This window comes from Halyomorpha halys, unplaced genomic scaffold (genome assembly GCF_000696795.3).
Source record: "Halyomorpha halys isolate HHAL.00 unplaced genomic scaffold, Hhal_1.1 Scaffold1243.1, whole genome shotgun sequence".
NCBI lineage: Eukaryota > Metazoa > Arthropoda > Insecta > Hemiptera > Pentatomidae > Halyomorpha > Halyomorpha halys.
Window position 1 is genome coordinate 99,964 of NW_027114799.1, and position 8,346 is coordinate 108,309.

Sequence of the window (8,346 nt, forward strand, 5' to 3'; positions counted from 1 at the left end):
AATATCTAAATTAAGCTGAACAATATTTCCATTATGTACATATTAAATGTCATTCATACCAAAATTCTAAGATAATATTACGACTGAGAATAGAAATGACTTTGTTAATGAGGTGCTTAAAGTCATTAATCAAAAAATGTGACCCAAACAGGTCTCACATAATCTATCATATTTTAGAAAGTGACCCATCTCATGTTAATTATCCTAAGAAGATGAGTCGCTGCCCGCTGACCGACTTCTTGAAGACCTAACCCTAATCCTGGGACCGCTAGGCTTGGAGGGGGGCCGTCCAACGAGTGGGGGCCAGTCCCCCTCCTGCCTCCGTCCCTTTCAGTGTAGGTAAGTTAGATAGAAAACTATATCGCATTTTATATCTCTATCACGTATTTTTAATGCTTTTTTTCGTAAACTATTTAAATTTTGGCAAATCGTCATATGATCATTATGATTTGTATATTTTATTGTCTACCAAAGATAAAAAAAGTGACTATTCTTAATAATAATTTTTTTTTTAAACCTATTTTGAAGCCCTGATTCAAATATAGGTCTTAAAAAATGTCAGTCTGTCGTTGCTCTCGTTCTTTGACGATAAGGACATCTCGTATCCTAAACTATAGACATTTCTTTTGAGTTTTAGGGCTAATTGGTGCTGAGTTAACGACAGAATTAGATCTCCCTCATCAAATTGATACGACTAAAAATTAAATTTCGTCTTAATTTAATACATTCTAAGATTTTATGGTTCTAAACAAAGGTTTTAAAAAATGTCAATCTGTCCTTGCTCTCGTTCCTTGACAATAAAACATTTCGTATCCTAAACTATAGACATTTCTTTTGAGTGTTAAGGTTAATTGATGCTGAATTAACGACTGATTTGGACCTCCCACGTCAAATTAAAACTGAAGATTATAGTTACTTCCTCACACCAACTTGGTCTTATGGCGCACAAATAGGTGAATATGCCAAAAAAAAAGTTACTGAAACTACAATAATTACAATCAAAATTACTAACAATAATATTTATTGGCTTTTGAAAGGATGGCTTAAAATGGAAAGAGGAGACTTTAAGATAGTTTAATCAAGCAATATTTAAAAAGTGCCTGAAATTGAAAACCGGCATGAAACCGTCCACTCCCGCCCTCCATGGTAGCCTTACTTATCTGACTTTTCAAACAGACAATTATAGCGAGTAGGATGGTCGAAGTACGACATGTCACAATCTCACAAGAGGAGATCATAACAGAAAAAAAAGGGAATCCTTCCCCGCCCAACCCGCCCCGCTAAGCCCCCGGAGTGCGACGGCCCTATATCACTTTTGAAATATTAGCTTAAAACGGGAAGGAGAGACCTTAAGATAGAGCAATATTTAAAAAGCGCCTGAAATTTAAAAACGTGAAAAATTATTTCAAAAATCTCAAATTTTTATTATCAACACTAATCCTTAGTTCAATGAAAGGTAATTTTGTTTGTGCGAGTATGTATGTAAACAGAAATAACAAAGGAAGGGGCGCCCCGGGTTGAAACATAGTTTATAACATGTCAGCATTGAAGTTGTGTTTAATTTATTGAAAAATCCCAGCTTTGTCATTTTACCGTCTCACAGCGTTCCAGTTGTCTTGTTCAATGTTCGTAAACTGACGATAAGCTGCTAATTCGTCCGAGGCAACTGCTTTGCCACGAAGTCTTAATGAATTTGTGAACGATTGTTTTGTATTCGTCACTAACAAATATGAGCTAGAACAATTAGTGCTTTTTATTATTATTCTCAATTACAATAGACTGATGTATATGCGGGTTCGAATGAAATCTTTCTATCTAACTGTGAATTATTTCTGAATATTTTAATTTGCTATAATTAAGAACAATTAATAATAATGTTCACACTGATATCTATTATAAACAAATAAAAAACGTTCATCTAAGCAATCATAAACATCCCGTGGAAAAGCATGCTGCAGAGGATCAGCTTTTATTGACAGTATAATCATAAAAACAAACAAAAAGTAGAAATAAAGAGCATTGTATCAACGTTGAATATCCACAATTATTAAACTTTGAATTGGAAAATAGTTGTTTAAAAGAAAGATGGTCTGGGTACGGTCAAAAAAATGAAAAATCTGAACTCCCCTTGATTAGAACATCTTGGTACCCGTTTTAGTACAGTAGCGATTTTGAAACTTAATTCCAAGATAATGATGTTCAAAACTGTCGATTAAATGGTTTAGATTAAGACTGAATGAGTTGGACAGTGATTGAACCACAGTTTCAAAACAGTCAAAAATTTACTGATCAAAGAATAAGCATGTATTTTGGGTTTCTTTCATAATATCGTACGGAACATCAGTAATAAAATTCTCTGGGTTGGATAATACTTTTTAAATATATGAGTAATGGGTAGATAAATGTTTGTTGCCCATAGAAAACAAAATAGGTAAAAAAAAAAAAAAAAGTAGCCCAAAATAAGAATATAAAAAAAATTGATACAATATGACTAATGTTAAGCACATATTTGCATAAGAAAAAAATATTTTTTCCATTAAATATTGTTGGTTCAATGAGCGGCTAATTTTTAGTCCTTGGCGTCAATACTAAATCTAAATCTGAAATTCCTACATGCTTTAAGTATTCGGTGGCTTCCTGTAGTATGCAGATGAGCATTATCATGCATAAATCAAACTAAAAAGTATAAAAAAACTGCAGAAAAGTTTTCTTATTTATTTATTAGTCTAATATTTAGCATGTCAATAATCCGTAAACCATTTCAACTAATGATTTAGCATTTCTAAAATCTTATTAGGATTTGAGCTATGACAGACCTCTCCTCACCATTGTATGATTATCAGGAAACAAATATTCGAGTTATCACTGTTTCATTCAAAGCGGGACATTTTCGCACCCAGTGGCAAATCCTAGAGACAGCTTTTTGCCTAAAAGCTTAATTGTAGCCTCCATATTTTTATCCTATACAAAACAAGATGTTAATGAAATAATCAGCTATTTGATATTTCTAAAATAAGAGAATCACTCATGACCAGAAGTCAGCAGTAGGATTTCCGGAGTTTTATGTAAAAAAAAATGGGATTTCTTTCATCATTGGCCTCAGCGGTTCAACATTATCAAGTTAAAAATAAAAAAGAGCTCTACAAAGAGTTTCTTTTACTGCATCCTTTCTCAAAGGAGAGCTTTGGTAACCACCACAACGTTTTATTAACAGTACTGATATTCAAAGTGGATTGCGTCGAAATTCGTTCAGTCCTTGCTATTTTACGGACGATTAAATCTCTGTAACGGCTATATTATACAATCAAATTTACAAAGATTAGACAATAATAGTTAAGGTCGTTCAAAGTTTCTCTTTTTGAGAGAATTATATTAGTTTCTTCTACAACTTGGAATAAGTCTCCATTCGCACGCTTCGCAGCAATACAGTAGATATTGAAAATGGATTAAGTATAGTTTTATGGTTACCCTTCTCCTTTCTCTCACTCATTTATTATTATATGTTATGTTAAACCACTCTTAGCCAAAAAAAAAAAAATTATTTCACAATCACAAAAAAAAAAAATCTTTGTAATTTTGAAACATATGCTGATATTTTATTTTATGTTTATAACTTACTTGATTTAAAGTTGTATATCCAGTGTCCAATAATGGCTAATGAAGTATGGATTGGAAATTTGGCCAATACTTTCACTACCAGACACATTTTGTTTTCCAATCTGTGCTTAGCGAAAGTTTAAATCCGCCTTATTGCTAAAAATTAGCTGACCTATTTCTCGCCGAGCAGGTGCTAACAAGTTTACGAGGATCGCCTCTTGCGCAGCAATCCATTATAATGTATAATAACAGATTTTATGAACAGACTCCCAACAGTCGAACCAGCAAGATTTAAATATAGCTTTCTTCTTCGACCAATTTTTCATCTCTCTTAAACTTTCTATATTTCTTCTTTTAATAACTACGAAAACGAATAATATACATAAATTTAAAATTTATAGATTGATTAATTTCTCAACCATTTAATGTTGAAGAAATATAGCAAGTAGTATAGAAAAATAGACCATTGACTTTTCATTTAATTTATACTTTTTATAGTACACTGTGGAATGAATAGGATAGTAGTGTTGTAGTATACTATTTCAAAGCTCCACTTCAACCACATTTGATTCATTACTGATTTTATATATTTGTGTAAATGATGTTCAAGACTAGACACCCTTTTTCTTCGAGCATCGGGTCTGAAATGTTACAGCTATAAGCATTATTTTCTGCAATGAAACTAATGCATGCTAATTAATGCCGTTCCATTGGGAATTTCATAATTGTTAAGAAGAAGTCCTGGATAAGGGTATATTCAATCCTCATCCTATTTTTTTTTTTAAACATACCGGCTACCTTAAAACAGGTTCCATTTATTTAAGAACTTGGCACAAAAATATTTATACTTAATCATTTATCAAGAAATTTGAGGTTTCAGTTATTTTATTTTTTTAACATTGAAATTTTATTTTCCTGACCCATGGAAACTATCTATAATCAAAATGATCCCCAAACCCCAAAAGCCGCCAGAACACCCATCCTCTTACCGTCCTATATCTCTATTACCGATCATGGGAAAAATCCTCGAAAAACTTATTTTGAAATGCCAAACCCCATCCTAGATTCCAATCATATAATCCCAGATCACCAGTTTGGATTCCGAACATCCCACTCCACTATCCAGCAATGTCATCGTGTGGTGGACGTTGTCTCGTCTTCTTTGCAGCGCGGAATGTACTGCGCGGGAGTCTTTTTCGATAAAGAGCAGGCTTTTGATCGAGTCTGGCACCCGGGACTGCTTTACAAACTCCGTAAATTCTTACCTCCTACATATTTTCTCATCATCCGTTCCTTTCTTACTAATAGATTATTCCAAGTAAACCACAATGGTTCCTATTCATCCCTCTATTTTTAATCCGCTGGTGTTCCTCAAGGTAGTACTCTCGGTCCCATCCTCTACACCGTCTGTATAGACGCTGTATAGCTGACATCCCAACAACTCCTACACATATCCTACACTATCCTTACCACGTATGCTGATGACACGTGTGTGCTCACAGTTAGTAATAACCCTTTGATTGCATCCCAAACTCTCCAGTCCCATATCACAATCCTCGAAGAATGGTGTCGAAATTGGAGGATAAAAATAAATCCCAACAAATCCCATCAAATCACATTTACTCTTCGTCGTAAACCTACCTACTGCCGTACAGTATACTTTACTGTAGTTCTTACCCCTGTAGAACAGATTCGTTATCTTGGACTACATCTTGACAAACGACTAACCTGGAATCCTCACACAAGACTGAAAAGACAGGAAAATGCACGCAGATTCCGACTATTACAGCACTTACTAGACAAACGGTCTAAACTTCCAACTCATTACAAAAGACTGATCTACATGACAATAATAAGGCCCATCTGAACATACGAAGTTGAGTTTTGGGGCTCTACTAAACCTTCGAATTCCCCTCGTATCCAATCTTTACAATCCAAAATCCTTCGTAAAATCCTCAATGCTCCTTATTTTGTTACTAATAAAACCATCCATAAAGACCTAAATGTTCCTTATGTAACCGATCTAGCCCGAACCCGATATTATTCCTTCCATAATAAAATCCCTAACCACCCAAACCCACTAGTTTCTAAGCTTGCTTCCTCTTCCATTCCTGGCAATTCTCCGAGGCGCCTGAAAAGAAGATGGCCTCGTGACCTTATATTGTAAACTGTTTTTAGAGTTCTACTACTGAGTAGTTTCTCTACATCCTGTATCATATCATTATGTCATTAGGATCAAATTTACTTGTTGTATTTTTTATACAGTTATAAATATCAATAAATAAATAAAAAGAAAAAAAAACATTGAAATTTTAATAAATATTTATATTAGATAAGTCGTACTGGCGTGCTTATTTAATTATAATCATTTCTTATAATATTTAGACAAAACTCTCAACACTGTTAGCTTAATATTTTAGGTCCATTTTTAGTTGCATGCTAACAACGAATTGTTTATTTAATATTCAAAATAATAGTATAAACTATTTTCTAATGTTTATATATTATTTTATGTAACAACTTCTAGACATAGCATAGGCAATAACAATTTAATTTTGATGATGTAAAAATTTCAAAAATAAAGCTGAAAATTTAAAAATGGAATAAATCACTTTACATAATCAAATAAATAAAGATGGTGGTAAATCATAGAACGGGCATTGAAGGAATAATGACCATTATCACAATTTAATGATTAAAATAAACATTTAAATAATTAGTGGCCGTGGAACTAGTACTGAAGTTATAATATTTACCTCAAAAGCATCAATATATATTAAACAGAGCACAGTTAAAAAATGGAATTAAAAACATTAAATACTACAGATGTATGTTATGTTAACGATAAAAAAGTAAAAATTTAATAGCACATTCATGTCAAGTCTTTGCGATTTTATTTATTTACTTTTTTTTAATAACTTTATTATAGATGTGTTAATAATAATAACAAGAATATGTACGTAGAATAAATGCAGTTTAACGACAACTGGATTAGTGTTCTAACAATTCTAACAGTAATTATTATATAATAGATAATTGCTGTTGTTTTTTCATTCACTCAATTAAATTATTATAAAAATGTTACCGAATTATTAACTATGTAAATTGTCTTTTCAATAAACTAATAAAATTATCAATTGTATGCAGTATACATTTTTTTAATTATTAAAAATGTTTTTTTTTTACCAAAATGATTTTTATTATAACATATAACATTTAACAGATTGTTGACAATAATTGATTTATGATTTTAGGAATTTGGTTTAAAAAATGCCAAAACAGAAGCGTCATTCAATGAAAAAAAAAGTTCAATGAGTAGATATATGAAATTTTAAGGGTTTTTTATTTTCCCAAAAGTTGTCATATAGCAATACAATTATTTAATATTTATTGATTCTTATTTAACAATAACTATTACATATTAACGAAGGGGTTTATTTTTTATTCAAGTGATAAACTGAGTAGATATAATTGATTAACCAGGAAGTATTGGAGTTTATTATTGTCCAAGATTGAAGATAAAACTTTTCGGCCGAACGACCTTCTGAAGGAATGTACAAAACGTAAAATCGTTTTGTTGGACGTTACGTGTTGCCTGCTTATAGAACATCTTCTGTATACTAATCAGCAAAGCCCTCTGTTCAGCTACGCGGTTCAAATTTTAATAAACATTTTCAAATGCGAATACGGATGTGATTCTGTTTCGATTATGATAAAAAACATATCGCCACTCGTGCCTCTTATTAACATTCTACCAATTTACAAACCTACCAGTAGTTACATACAACTGATTACTTTTTGAGGACAGAACCGTTATTTTTAATAACCTTTTGATTATTATCAAATAACTCAAAAACTATGTGCCTGACACAATATCTAGCTTTATTTTTAAAGCCGATACAATTTGAGACCAAAACAAGCTCTTAACGATTACTTGTCAAGATAAAGCTATTTAAATTTTTATAATTTTTTTCAAAAAGACAAAAATTGTACTAATTGTCTCTTGTTTTTTAAAATATCGTCAACAAATTCGTTCTAGGAGAATGTCACAACTTTCTTATTTAACAAGAATATAAAACGAATTTGAAGTAAATTTAATAAACTTTTGTCTGATTTCAGAAGGTTTATTCTTATGATTCTCTTTAAAAAAAAGTTTGTAATAACATGTACAAATTAAATGTAAGGTAGTTTAGTGTTATGTTTAAAGTGAATTGTAAGTAATGTAGTGTAATATGTAAGTAATGTAAGTAAACAAACAATATGAATATTTTAAGGGTCTCCTTAAAACGAATACGAATAAGTGTATATCAGAATACAACTTGGACAGTTTTAGTTTTTAGTGCTGTCATGCATCATTTTTCAGTGACAACCGGGTGTATAGAAGTTTGCATTATTTATTTGTTAGAATTTCATAAAAAAAAAAAAAAAAGTTAATAAATACAAACCGAACATTTTTCAAATGGTACTCTCAAATTTCTTTTGTTAATTTATGTAGCCAAGAAATTCTGAAATCTGTTGAAATGAAAGCTAAATAAATTTACTTTGAATTCATTCTGCATAGTTCTCGTAGAACATAAGAGACAACAGAAAATGGTCAAGGTTTGTTCTTTCTTCATTCTAGTAAAAAAAGAAAATGTTAATGCCGATTGTGGATACAAAAGAACGTTGTGATGTTACTACTAAAAATATATGTATATGCATGCATCTACTCGATCAGCTGATATAAGTTGAACAGCTGACTGTAACTTA

At 31.5% G+C, this 8,346-nt stretch overlaps 1 protein-coding gene across 1 annotated transcript in view; it reads left to right on the forward strand.

Annotated features, from left to right (window-relative positions):
* Window positions 1–279: 279 nt before the first annotated feature.
* Window positions 280–8,346, forward strand: part of LOC106688960 (carboxypeptidase B) — a 71,045-nt gene continuing 62,978 nt past the window's right edge. The window contains exon 1 of the mRNA XM_067051903.1: window positions 280–339. The gene's annotated coding sequence lies outside the window, so the exon portion shown is untranslated. The remainder of the gene's footprint in view (window positions 340–8,346) is intronic.